Raw genomic sequence first — 13,363 nt, forward strand, 5'->3', positions numbered from 1 at the left:
CTGCTCCCCGCTTTGTAAACCTGACTGATTATCGCGTCCTTCAGGTCTCTTTGCAGTTCAAATTGCAACAAAAACATATCAAACAATAATGTCAGAGGACCAGTACATACATCTTCTAGGGCTTCCATGATCCTAGAATGAACATATTTAGGACCTCTGAACATAACTGGTTTGAGATATTGAAGTAATCATTGGACCACAAAATTTATCAGCAAGCTGCAATCATCACGACTATCACTGTTCTTTCACCATCACGACTTCATTAAAATATTCTGATAAAGCTTCAGCTTTCACAACGCCATTTCTTGCAAATATCAATGGATTTTCCTGTACCAAATGTGGTGGGATCCCATTACTTCTCTGAGTTCATTGACGAGAACAACCTTTAAGGACTATTTTCATAATCCCCAGACGATTGTTTTTCTTAGAAATATTCAACCTCATTGATTAGCAAGTTGCAAGCACTCCCAGCCTTACAATAAATTGATCTGTGTTGTTCGAAATCCGTAGAGATAAACTTACTCCAGTGCTATTTTCCACATTCAGGGCGTTTCTTGATTCGTTTAATTATGTACGGTGAACATTTATTCGGTCTACATGGTGCTAAGAGTTGTGTGAACGGTGGTATATTATAGCTATATGCCCCTTCAGACACAACCCATGCCTCTTCAATCGACGCGCTAGTATTTACTGACCAGCCCGTTGTTGCAGCGAACTCATTTATTTCGGTCTCGTTTGCTCTACACATCTTTGGGCGAGATCCAACCTGATCGTTCATTACGTCACAAGCGTGTAGCATGAGTGCCAAAGCAACATGATCGCTATTAGCTAACGGAAGAATATTTGGACAAGCAGTAGCCTCGGTTGCATCAGTGATTACTAGGACTAACAGAGAAGATCTTGTCTCAAACCAGAATTTGTGGATTCCGATACATGTTTTACTAAAGCATGCTCCACACCGTCATCAGGAGCCCACTGTGGAAAGTTTTCAGATCCTATGATGGTCACCTCTGTCTAAGTAATACCAGGTGCATCAAAATATCTTAATATTAGATATCTGTTATTTTTACTCCATATCTGAAGATGTCATAAATAAAAGCATCAGCAAAGCAGATTGGGCTAAGACAGATGACAGTTAGTTCAAATGCACAACCTTTGAAAGTGAGTTAATGACTTCTTAAGTTCCTTTATCATGATATTCACAAACAAAGAAACGGGTGTTTATGTTGTTAACTATGTATATAAAGACTCTATCCTTTTTCCTGCATTTATTCCTATGACTTTCAAGCTGACTGTATCCCGACAATTTTGTAGTGACGTCAAAGTCACGGACTTAGCAAGTTCCGGTTTCAGCTACGATGAGTGGTTCTGGCTCTCCAACTGATATTTCCAGTCCGTGAAATACGTTACATAGAGTGCAATCGTTTGTGTAAAACACATTCAAGATCTTTTGATAATCATTTGTTCTACCCATACAGGTCTCAAGAGAAGTGAGAAATACTCCTAGCTCCTCGAGTTTATTTCCTAGTCTACGAGCAATTGCACATAAAACTCCTTAAGAGAATGACTTATCTATATAGGCTTCGGTGACACTCGCCTCTAAGACCTGATTACTGGAAAACTTTCTAAGCAGAGGTTTACTTCACCATTTTTCTTTCTAATCTCTTTTCTAGAGAAATACCAGGGCTTTTTCGAATGTAAGTGTCATTATAACTTTGAGCACTAGTTTACAAAAGGCTTTGCTTTTGCATCAACTTTAAGACTGCCTTAAGGAGTCAACATGTTCGATGTTCAGTATTTTTTCGAACGTCTTATCTAATATCATTCCGTTAATCTGAATTCCTGCAGGGCATTCTGGTAAAATGCTTTTAACAAATAATCTGAATTTTTTCCGAAACATGCTCATGTTCAATTTTCGGATAAGTATCGCTTGATTCTAACAAATTAATAAAAATGTTCTATCAGACCAAGCTTCTTCAGACCACACTAGGGTTAATTCCAGCTTTATTTTAGAATTTGGAGGTGTATTATCTGACTCAGAATTGGAGTCTACCAAGGACTTATCAGCCAAGCGATTGCTAATTTTATTCGGCATAAATTACTCGATATAACGGTATAGTAAAAAACGTGATAACTTTAATTTGATATTAACAAATGCGGCAGGGCAAATTTAACGCGTAGAAAAACCCGACGATGAAGAAGGAGGTAAGAATGAACTGAATCAATTAGAATTCATCGGATGGCATGGCTCGACCTAGTAGGCGTGGTCTTGTGTAACACTATTTTTGTCCATAATAAATATACTGTTCTACCTCTAATCTAAGTGTGTTCTTCGCTATATGTTGATGATTGTTACAACGTAATGAATCAGGGTAGACAATGATGTGCCTTCCGCGTGAGATCTCATAGATTAGGCCGTTACACCATAACAAATCTATAGTTTCAGGGTTAGATCTATTATTAGAGTAGTACTTATATCGAAGTAGACCATAATTCAAAAGAAGCACTATGGTTGGAGTACACTGATAACTTAACAATTGTATAAGAGCCATCCAGAAGCTTGCCTAACTCATGAAAAGATTGACTGATAGTATGTATTTCCCTTATTTCAACTGGTACACATATTGGAAAACTCGTGCAGAAATAAGTTTGCGCTTATGTAGGATCTAAAATGTCTTACTTTGACTAACCTCGTGTGATTTCTTAGCATGTGATTGCGCACATCAGTGAACTACATCTTTCGGTTTTCTGAATGGAGTGGTGTTATGCTTATTGTTCGTGTGTTTTAAACTATTTGCTGTGTTGCAAACTGTCTCTTGCTGATTATTAACTGTAACACTCCCATTCAATTCTATCTCTTCACGTCTTCTTACACGACGTTGACAGGGCGTAAGGTCTGTAGTGACTTTTATATTTTTGTATGGAATTAGTGAGCTAATGTTTTTGCTCAAATCAATAAACTGCTTAGCGTCGTTACAACAGCCAAACATATACAAAAGGGGGCAAGTCGATCTGTCTGACTTTTTTCTAAGGCGAATGACTTTGCAGTTAACGTTCGGCATACCGCATGCTCTAAGGCAAATATCCCTTAACTTAGATAGGTGTGTGCGGTCGGGGAGGTTATACACAACTGCATTGACGGAGGACACCACTCTCTTCGTCACTTCTTCAGCCACAAACTCCAAAATACACTCAGCTTTAGTGAGTTGCTCAAGATTTCTGTCTATGTCAAGGCCCCATATATGAGTGAGGGGTGCTAATTGCTCAAGTTTGCCGTTAATTTCGGATAGAGAGTTTTGTAGCTGTCGGATGTCACTACTATATCTATCAGTATTTTGGTGTGTATGAGGTGGACCATTGGACTCTTTAGTTTTTGAAATTTTAGATTTAGGCCTTGGTAGCACATACTGTCTAGTAGACTGTGCTGACTTTTCGATGCACGTAGGTATAGTGTCTTGTATGTCAACCAGTCTTACCGTTGGCATACTGCACGGAGAGATAGAGGGGCTGCGACATGGAGAATCTGGTGACGATAGAGACATTTGGGTACAATACACATATTTTTCAGTAGTTAAAGGTTCGACATTGTCAAGCACTAAGTCGTCAGTTGTAGGGGTTACAGATTTGGACCTTTTATTTGGCTTAGAAGTTGGTGAAATTCCTCTTTTACTGGAGTTATTGGACATGATATGAAAATAAGTGAGCACAGTGCTCGTTAAATTAAATATAATATCTGAGTATTAGTTGTTATTAAGTAATAACCTGGTTAATACTAGGATTAGAGACTATGAGTATATAATAAATTGCAGATCTATTTACGACTTAAGTCCGCAATAGGTACAATACGAACTGGTAATTATCCGTCGAATAAAAACAAGTTTTTTCCTTATTTTTCGGGGTAAGATGTATCCGATGTACAGGATAGGATGATAATCACAGTATAATACACCCTACAAAAGAGCAAGTCGAAGAATTCCTAAACCACGTGAAAAAATGTTACCACTTTCAAAGTTCGCGCTTCCAGAATAAATTATTATTATTATTATCTGTTCTCCCAGTTGTCTCGTGACCAGCCTTGAGGATTATGCGGTTAGGGCCAAATGCCACAACACTTCTACAAATATAACTAACTAGCGTATTAGTGCAGAGCCACTCATCATTTTTTAGAAATCTGGTTCACATTTCATCCTCTAAATTATCTGATTGACCACAATGCCTGACTTGGATTATTAGTTCATTACTATCAAAAAGAGGAGCTAACTAAAAAATATGTGCAAAAGTGACTCTATCAAAAGAACGTGACAAAATTAGATCGCTTTTTACGACAGATATCCATATGCTTTGGTAGATTGCTCTTTTCCGTCTTTTTCTTGGTACAGATGGATACTTGTCATGAAATACAATAAATCAGATTGCAGTATGCAGTTGGCCTTTTCACTTGGTGACGTTTGTACTTCGGTGTCAGGCTTCCAGCCGGATGATCCTGTATTCTATCTGAAGTCTAGTAAATCTAAAAAAATTCTCAACTAGCCACCCTCGGGTAAATGATCATTAATAAATAATTGGATCGGGTCTCCATCCATCTTTTTTATATTAGGTGCACCGTTTTTCTGATAGAAACTGATTTCGGTGTTTAAATGTCAATACAATGTGCTTGATGATTATCATTTTGCTCACATACCGACGTTTGGATAGCATTTTCGATCCGTACTTTCGTTTTCACTTTTTAACAAGCTAATGAATGAAATTCATTCACTAAACATCAATTGTTAGTAACCTAGAATGACACACGCTCACATACACTCTCACTGACATTGTACACTTTTCATATTATTCACCTCTTATAAACCCATTTTATGCTGCTTACCTAAGTATATAATCCGATTAGCATTTGGAGTAGATTTGATTTGTTGGATGTCCTTTGATAACTTTGTTATTGACCATTACCCTGAAGACGTTCAGACAAGCCTGCTGTACGAAATGTAGGAATTATTCCAATTTCAATTCCTCTGTTAATTGCAAGTATGTAATTTGCAAATAATGGCCTCTATGATCTGTTCTGCATGCCACATATGACACCTGAATGACCCTCAAGCAAATCGAAGTAATTCGAGCGAAAGAATCCATATCCAAAAATCCGCAGTGCATTTGTTTTCAACGCTCAGTGTGTCCGAAATGCGATCATTTCCGTACATGTAATTTAGTAGATGGTCGCTGTATATAGTGAAATAATTTACGTTGGTGTGTTCGTGTCAGTCTCTAGCTTGAAATCCTCTTGTTCTTTTTTCTTTCGGTAAGTCGAGACTGAATGCCATGTCGTCCTGCCATAAGACGTATGTACAAAGCTTTAAATGATGGAGCTGAAGTTTTCGGTAGAAGTCATCCATTTTTTTGCAGCACAAGTGAATGTGAAAGTGCTTGGAAATGCTAAATATTTAGCTATACTAAACACTGAAGGCAGAATGTTGATCTCCACACGCAATCGACTTTTAATTTCAGTCTACTGAGTAACCATCTCTTAATCCTATGATCATAAATGATCACATTTTACTGGACTTCATGATTGTTCTCTCTATTTGTAGAAATTTTATCTTTCTTACGTCATCCTCAGAATCATAATTACAAAACACTCAAAGTACATCCGTGAAATATCTGATTCGTCCAATATCATTGAATAGATATGCATGTTCGATAAGTTCACATCAGCACCAAACACCACAACTTCTACTTCTGACAACTCTTTTGATGAAAAGAAGGGTACATCCGTAACCAAGTTACTAACAACTAGAAGGAACGAGTGGACATGCTAACATTTGTATTTTAAACCGAAAACTAGCCATTTGCTGTACCGCTAGATAATATAAATAGCCAATCATCCTATGTACACTAATTTTCAGCCATCGATGTTCATCAACACTGAAAGCTCACAAAACGTGCTAATCTTTATAAAAATCGGACAGTGTTTCCAGGTACTAGATTTCACACCCTAAGTCTACTACGACTAGTCGTGTTTTGATCAGCTAACAGATGGTTCCTTAATGCTATAAAGAATGCATATCATATGTAGACAAAACTAAATATTTCCCCACAGTGAACCCGGAAAAATTATCTTGCCTATTTTCTGGCATACTTTATGCTGAATATTGTTAGTTTCGGATAAACTACCATTAATATTAGATGAAAAAACATACTCACACTGGCATCAGCATCATTATTCAAATATTCACCACAAACCCCATTATTACGTGTGGTGACACATCCAGTATTATAATATTTAATTTCAGGTTGATTATTCATATCACAAAACAAATTGGAATAGTTTTAACATTGCAATGTACAGCATTGAAAATTTGCAGGCTTACTTACATTTTTTGGCTGGGTCTTTGATATTTCCGAATCGTTATCAACTAAACAAGTATACATATTACACCGAGACCCAACAGTCAAATCGAATGGACAGTGTATAATAATAATATATTTCTGCATGAGCAGGCACACGCCATTTTTACAGGCATGATCTATAAATTAAAACATTTGTCGGCGCACAGCATGCCTCCCAACTTATTAAGTTTATAGTTGTTATAAAGTATACTCGTAGGGCGCTTGCTGTAAACCGTGACCTTTAGGAGACGCGTACGTCAAGTTTGTTCCAGACGTCAGGAGTTTCATAGCTGTGCCCTCAGAGCAAGTTTCTGAAGAAGAAAAAAGAGAAACAGAAGAGCAGCATGCACTTGGATATGAAAGCCAAACGTTGATTAGCATTGTGTAGTAGAACAGACGGAGGTATAATAAAGTAGAATAATTTTTTTCCTTTATTTGTCTATCCGATGCTAGCCACACAGTCCTAGTGTAAAAGTCCGAGTTAGCATGTTACAGGTTTTCTTAATAGAATAGCTAATCCAGCATAAAATTGGAAACATGAGTCTGAGTGGTGAGCGTAGGAAGACAATCTATATCACAGACTGATTGACTTATTCTCAATCATAAAAAGCCTGAGACAAACAGAATGTTCTGCCTCACAAACATGGGTGGATTGAAGTCATCGCCCTCACCATCAATGCTTGCTGGTCAGTAACTCTACCCTCCCTCTTTGTGTGATGTTAGGCTCATTTAAGCTTATTTTTGAATATATGTCATACCTCACACAATCCTCTGTGTTTCGCATCCTGTTGGAAAACACTATTTCTATAAGTACCATTTTATAAGCTTATCAGGCAGTTACAAGTTATGGACTGTGAGTAAGGCATCGATGCAATGCTTTAATTGACTACAGCACAAAATATAGTTCGCCAATCAGAGTATAAGCATTAAGAAAGGTACAATGTAGGATGGTTGTTTATTAAAGCAGGCGAAAAAGTATAGGAGTATATGAGTTATAGATAAGGTAACGAGTGGCTAAATAATATTAATTGCTAGTCAACGTAGTGTACAAAAGAGTAAAAAGCTAATAAATAATAAACAGGAAGAAACTCACACTAACTTGGTGCTGATGTTATTTTGTGTTGTCCTAACCAGTTGATGGGTAACAGGCTCCATAGATGCAAGACCATTGGTAGTAGGCAGTCGATTGTGTGGTCTTCTTGACTTTTTAGGATGGTAGTGAGTTTCTCTTAGCGACTGAGTTTAGTTGAACAGTATCGATAGGTCCAGTGAGTTACCTGTCTACTTCAAGCGAAGAAATAGAGTGGAAAAAGCAACTAATACAAGTGCAAAGTGGGAAAAACAAGGCAATTCGGTCTATAAATGTAGAGAGCCTATAATATCTGAGTTGGACGCAGATGTGTTCGTTTGTGTTAGTTCTGTGCAAGTGAGGGCTTGATCTAGCAGTTTTACAAATGTATGTAATCCATCTTCCATTCGTACTTCAGAGGGAAGACTGTTCCATATTATTGCATACTTGATGAGGAAGAAGTTTTCCCGAGTTTTTTATCTGTATTTTTCATCTTTGACGGTAGATAATTTGTTCCGAAGTTCGCACTCATGTGAATATCGGGCAAAAACCATGTTTCATGTTGTATAAGTAAGGTTTTTGTGCAGCTTGAAGTAGAGAATCAAATTACACCTGAGGCTTCTCTCCCAAAGGGTTGCTATTCCTAATATATGGCATCGGGAACTGTAGTCAATGACCGACTCATTCTTAAGTATTTTGAGGGTGAAGTCTCGTTGTATTCCTTCCACCTTTAGTATATCAGATAGGCATAGGTTTGAAAATAAGAACGAGCAGTATTCAACGATACGTCTCACACAACCTTTATAAAGAAGGATTTTAGATTCGTTTTGATAGAAATTACGGATAATGAAGCCAATCAATTTCCGCATTTTAGATGCTTTGGCTGAGATGTGTTCAGAGAAATTAAGACTGTGTGAGTAATGTACCCCTAGATCAGTTACTGATGCCAGTCTGGGCAGTGTGTGGTTGTTAAGTGTTAGTTTTATTTTAAGAGACGTGTCTCCTATACATAACTAGCCGCATTTCTCTGTGTTGAGCTCTAACCTCCAGAATTTGCAGCAGTCGTCTACCATGTTGAGTTCATGTTGGATTGTTTGCATAGTGCTACGTACATCGTAAATATCACTTTTATAGATGACTTTTAAGTCACCGGCATGGAGGTAGGTCTTACCTGTGCTAAAGTACTTGTATATATCGTTGATGTAGATCATAAAGAGCAATGGACGAAGACACCACACTGTGCAACATCACTGGTTATTGATCGAGGTGTAGATCTTGTAGAGTTAATCTTGGTTATTTGGTATATGTTTGTGAGAAAAAACTTGATCCACTGCAATAGGGCGTTTGTAATTCCGACTGACTGAAGACTGTTGATTAGGAGGTTATGAGGTACTTCATCAAAGGCTTTCTTAATATCGAAATATAGTATAACCACTAGTTCCTTCTGGTCACGTATGTGAGTAACCTTGTTAAAGACGTCTATCAGACATGTACTGCACGACCTTGTTCTAATGAAGCCATGATGTGACGGGTTTATTAGATCTTCCTTAAGTAGGTGATCAGATAGTTGATTTTGTATCACTTTTTCCATTATACTTGATATAACTGGAGTGATATTTATGGGTCTGTAGTTTTCGACCAGGTTTCTTACCCCTGATTTGTGTTTGGGAAGAACATACGTTACCTTCCAGGTTTCCGGATATGTACCTGTCTCTAAAGATAATGTGTATATTTTGAGCAATAGCGTCTGCATGTCCGGTTCTGACATTTTATAAAGGATTGAAGGCAAGTCATCGGCACCAGAACTCGCATTCGGCTTAGGGGTTTTGATGGCGGTATGTATACTGCTAATGTCGAAGTTAATGGTGCTAAGAAATTTTTGCTGATGCAATTTATGCTGATATCTGGAACATGAGATGTATTCCCATTGTGGTAAAACCACTCACTTTACAGTTCACATATGACGGTTTGGTCATTATACGTCACTCCATCGTGCAGTAAGGAGTGAATGTTGTGATCTGCGTTCTTTGTTATGCGCCTTGCGAGGAGAAGACAAAGGGCTTTGGCTTTAGATGCAGCAGTGAGCGCAATACGTTCCTCTACCTCATTATGCTTTTTGTGTTGACTTTTTACTCCGTCAAGTACAGAGTACTTCTGGTGCAGGGCACTGAAGTCTTTTGATATATAGTACGTCCTTTTCAGTTTTCACAGTTTACACCTAGTTTCTTTGTTTGTATAGGGAGTAATTGTTTTAAAAGCAATTTTAGAGGGAATAGTAGTGTCTAGTGCAGATTTGATGGTGGTATTGAATATTTCTAATGTTTCTAAGAGGTTATCACTGGTAAAGAAACTGCTCCAGTCCGAATGCTTTATTAGAAATCGTAAGTTTTCCCAGTCAGAGTTTGCGTAGTCTCTACATTGGGAACGTGTATTTAATGTCTTTAATTTGTTGCACATGGCAATAATCGGCAGGGTGCAGAGGACTATTTCATGATCGCTGTTGTGAAACTTTTCGCCAACCACCATTGATGTTGGTGTGATATTATGACAGAATATCAAGTCAAGAACTTTGTGACTTCGTGTAGGCAGGTGTACATGTTGTTGCCAACCGTTTATGTCTAAGGACCTAAGTATACTATCAAAGCACAATGGGCCAGAATGTGTCGTCCAGTTGATGGTAGGAAAGTTGAAACCACCACATACAATTTTGTAATTGAAATCAAGCGAGGAAGACTGAGCAAATGACTCACTCATAATAGTGTCAGTTGAACTAAGAGTGTTAGGAGCTCGATATATACAAATCCATAGACGCTGAAGATTTGGTCACAAGCCCTCTGATTCTTATTTAAATTCACTGGAATAGTCGTAGATTAAGTTACTTTATACCTTGATTACATTTCCAACTGTTTATGATCTAGAATGAAGCCAACGCACTGTCCGATATATAGCACTATACAACGAAAATGCTTATGCAACAAATGAATAACTGGCTCTAGTACTTAATGACTTGACAGTGAGAAAACTCTACAGTCCACATAATAGTGTTGTGGTTGTAGCGATCGAAACTATTACGTGAAGTGAAATGCATTTCTCACAATATTGTTTCCTCACACGATGTCTATGCAGAGTAACGACATTTGTACTGCGTCAAGAGTATTCATCCACATATTAAAAGGATTTTCAGTAAATTGTATGTGAACAGTAAATAAATGTACCAACTACTTTGAAGAACAAGTTCGTTGTTAACTTCTGAAATGAACCAGTTAAACACTTAGTAAGCGGTTAGTTATTTATGATGTGTCATGAAGTGACCTCACGAATTGAGGTAAGGCTCTCAATGTACTAGGAGAACAGCTGTAAGTCGAGATAACAAGACATTTTTGTAGCTGAACTCTTGAAGTTACCAGACATAGTAGAGGTTAAATATATGACAACGCAATTTATGTGACGTGTGCATTTTTTAAAAATTTTACTAGGCTTATAGTGCTTTGTGTTAGCAAACGAAATTTACAGCTGGGAATACTGATTAAACTAACTTGGTACATATTAACATGCTGCATACAAACAATAGCTACATACAAACAAACGCCAGTGCAACAAAAACCAAGAATCATGCAGGCTGAATTCGCTAGTGTTCTAACCATTTTAATCAAGTAGTCCTTTCACAAAAATTTTTGAGTGGAGTTGTAATAATACAGTTCTTCCAGACAACTATCCTAAGGCCTCTTTGTTTATTTACTCAATGCAAATTAACATGATTGAATGCTAACAGTTCATTTCTCTTTGAAGACCTATGTAAACACTTACAAACAGATAAATTTGTCTTCAGTCGGTCCGTTTACTGCTATTAGAGGGGCTATCACTTGTGTTAGTTATAATTGCCCAAGGACAGTAAAAGCTTCAAAATCTAGTGAAATGTAGTACTAGATTAATATAATATAATTTACAATTCTTTACGCATTCTTAAGTGCTAGACATATTATTTCCGAATACCAAAAGCACGCCGAAACGTACCGACTTACAAAAATAAACCGCGCAACCAAATCCTAAGTTCAGTTTCAGTTTGGAAACGACAGGAGGCTTGATGGCCTGTGTTAGTCCTGACAATGATAATCTCTCAGTTGATCCGACTTTCTTTTGAAAGAGTCGACGAGTGGAGCCTCGAATCACGTGCTGAGGTGATGAATTCCGCTCATTGATGATTCGAAGGGAAAGTCGATGGTCAACTGACAAGTAATTTGTCCTGGGTTTGTGAACATTTTGGAGTGTCCTCGTAAATTCTCTGTTTTGGAAAACAGGAAAAATGAGGGAATATCACGCACAAATTTATCACTAAGCAATTTGAAAACTGTAATCAAGTCGCCTCTAGTTCTTCGATATGACAAAGGGAATAGGTTTAACTTGACTATTCGAGCATCATACAGAAGCCTCGCTATTCCGAGAATCAGCTTAGTTGCTGCACCCTGAACCTTTTCCAGAAGCTCACTGTCTTTTTCTAAGCAGGGGCTGGTCGCTTGTATTCAGTACTCAAGTTTAGGACGTACGAACACTGTGTACAAAGTCAAACACGTTTTAGCGTCGACATGACTAAAAGCCCTACTTATTGACCATAACGTTCTAAAACCTCTGGCGGCTATTGCACGGCAGTGTGCAGTAGTCTTTAAGTCTTGACTAACGATAACTCCTAAGTCATTATATGTCTGGACAACAGGTAGCTCAGTGTTATTCATCGTGTATGTATCTGTACCTTGACGACCGATATGCATCATAACACACTTGGAAGTATTTATCGGTAAATGTCAGGTTTTAGATCACTCAGATAATTTCTTCATTTCATTTTGGAGTTCTAAGCTATCACCCTTACATCGTATCGTCCTCCATTTCTTGACATCGTCAGCATATTGCAGGACCGATGATGATAGGAGACGAGGAAGGTCATTCACATATAAGAGGAATAACACTGGTCCCAAGACTGTACCCTGAGGCACCCCACCAAGCACAGTTTCCCAGCTAGATAACTTTGAGTGCACCCGTACTCTTTGTTGGCACCCAACTAGGAAGTCTTTTATCCACATTAATAGATTGCCTCCAATTCCGACATTTATTAGCTTATATAACAGCCGGTTGTGCGGAACTTCGTCGAAAGCTTTGCTGAAATCAATGAAGGCTACGTCTACAGGTAACTTTTGGTCCTTAAGAACGCATCAGCTTTCACGAGCCACTAATTAGTTAGTGAGATAAGAATAACCTATTCTAAAACCATGCTGCTTCTCTGAAAGGATCCGGTCTTAAACATCTCCTTCCGAATAATCTTTTCTAAGATTTTAACAACTACACTAGTTAGGCTAACAGGTCGGTAATTCTCAGGCTTATGTTTCAAACCTGTTTTGAAGGCAGGACTTACTATGGCGTTTTTCCAGTCTTTTGGTAAACAACCCTGGATTACGGATAGATTGAAGCATATACTTAAAGGGTTCGTAAAGAAGTTAGATAATTCCTTTAGTATCGTGAGATGCAATTCATTGGTGTCCATCGATTTACCTAAGTCAAGCTTATTTAGCAGACCAAAGACACGCAGTCCAGTGTATGTGTGTGGGATTTGTATGCGCTGACGAGATATACATTGCTTAACTAGTTCGAGAACACTTGAGCCTTACCAAAGTCGTCCTCCATTAATGATGCGGGAGTACTATCTCCCCATAGTGCAGGAATATTTCCCCTTCTTTTTATCCTTTGGTTTATATAGGAATACAGGCGTTTAGGACATTCTATGGATTCCTTAACAATTTTCTCTTCGTACAACTTTCTAGACTTACGGAGGGTCGAGGCACGTGTATTCCGAGATCTTTGATACTGAGATTTTGTCTCATCAGTGCCCAGTAACCTAAATCTATCCCACATTTTTCTTCTCTT

Source organism: Schistosoma haematobium, chromosome 2 (genome assembly GCF_000699445.3).
Source record: "Schistosoma haematobium chromosome 2, whole genome shotgun sequence".
NCBI classification, from domain to species: domain Eukaryota; kingdom Metazoa; phylum Platyhelminthes; class Trematoda; order Strigeidida; family Schistosomatidae; genus Schistosoma; species Schistosoma haematobium.